Source organism: Carlito syrichta, unplaced genomic scaffold, assembly GCF_000164805.1.
Source record: "Carlito syrichta isolate Samal-C Ts95f unplaced genomic scaffold, Tarsius_syrichta-2.0.1 Scaffold309041, whole genome shotgun sequence".
Taxonomy (NCBI): Eukaryota; Metazoa; Chordata; class Mammalia; order Primates; family Tarsiidae; genus Carlito; species Carlito syrichta.
This window is the reverse complement of record NW_007253137.1, coordinates 1,722,352-1,724,239: the sequence shown is the minus strand read 5'-3', so window position 1 is coordinate 1,724,239 and position 1,888 is coordinate 1,722,352.

Here is a 1,888-nt window from a genome sequence, read left to right as displayed (position 1 = left end):
CCGCCCACTCGGGTCCCTGCTGGGCGGGGCCTCGGCCACCTTCGCACCTTGCCGGGCAGCGCCCGCGCTGAGCCAGCTCTCCCGGCGCTGCGGGCCGAGCGGGCGCCCGATGGGGACGTCGGTCTGCGTCCCGCCTCCGCCACGGCTGCGCCCAGGGCAGGTTTCAGGGCAGGCTCCCAGGCTCTCCCCTGAGGGGCACTGGCTGTCGCCAGCTGCAGCCACTTCGGAAACGTCTAGGGCTCGGCGGATTTTCCGCGGTGGGGCGTGCCGGGTCCCACCTGGAGCCGGGACTCCCCAGCCCTTCTCAGCAGTCGTGTGGGCTTTAGGAAAGGTGTGTGTGTGTGTGTGTTTTAAATGCCATCAAAGGTGGAGTCCAGGAAATTTTCCGACAAATATATGTGGTGAGTGGGATTTGTACTGAATCAGCTGAATTTAAATTTGGAAATCACATGGAAGAAAGCAGAGTCACTGTTGTAATGCCAATGCTTTCTCCACCTCTACTCCCTAGGCCAATTTCAGTTCTCTTCCTAAGATGCTTCTTTCTGGAAGGACAGGATAGTCTGTGTTTGTGCTAGGGAGAAAAAAGACTTCACCTGTGAGGTAGTTGTGGCTCCTCAGCGCTCTCTAAAAGACACCCCCTTCCCCCCATCTTTGTCTCTCTCTCTCTCACACAGACACCGACTCACACACACACTATTGTATGGATTTTTGGTGCCCTGTCAGAGTAATGAAGGCTTGCGCAAGGGTCTAGTGAATACTAAAAGTTTGAAAACCACTAATTTGAGTTATCATTTCTTTTTTAACAGATTAAAATACAAGCGCCAGGGCCCCACCGCAGACTAACAAAGCAGAGTTTCTCTCATTGTGACCCAAGAAAGAATTTTTTTTTAAAGGTCTTGAACTAGGTGTGGTGGCCCACACCTGTAATTCCAGCACTTTGGGAGGCAGAGATGAGAGACTTGCTTGAGTCCAGGGGTTCAAGACCAGCCCGGGCACTTGGTGAGACCTCGTCTCTACAATAAATCAAAAAATTAACCGGGCAGGGTGGCACATGCAGGTGGTTTCAGCTACTTGGAAGGCTGAGGTGGAGGGATCTCCTGAGCCCAGCAGGTGAAGACTGCAGTGGCTGTGAGCATGCCTTTGAACTCCAACTTGGGCAGCAGAGTGAGACCTTGACTCAAAAAAAAAAAAAAAAAAAAAGAAAGAAAGAAAGAAAAAGAAACAAACAAAACAGAACAAAAGGAAGACAAAGAAGAAAAAGAAAGCATGCATTTGCAATAGAAGTAAGTGGGAGCTATATGACTTTGTAGTGGTGCTGGGGGGCAGGAGACGGGAAGAAGTGTTATCAATATTGGAATGGCGATTGCCAGGACTGCTACTCCAGAAAAGCAAAGGGGTGAGATTTAGTTGAAATTGCTGTTCTGGAAGCTCACACTGGGTAAGAAGGGAAGCAGATTCAGGAGAAAGCCAGAAAGAATGGAGGCTGGGAATACAGAGGATTGTGGCCTGAAGGTTTAGGACCTAGCGACTCCAAGTGTGGTCCAGGAACAGCATTGGCATCAAGGAGCATTGTTGGAAATGCAGAATCTCATCTCACTTTAAGCCTACAGAATCAGAACATGCATTTTAATAAAGTTTCTAGATCATATATATGGACATTCAAGTTTGAGATGCATTAATCTAGAAGGCAAAAAAGGTTAGTGTTACTGTATGAAAGATACAGAAAGTAAAAGTTTGGCCTAGTAGAGTAAAATTCTAAATTTTAGCTAGGCATGGTGGTTCATGCCTATAATCCCAGCACTTTGGGAGGTCGAGGTGAGAGGTTTGCCTGAGTTCAGGTGTTTGAGACCAGCCTGGGCAACTTGGTGAGCCCTCATCTCTACATTAA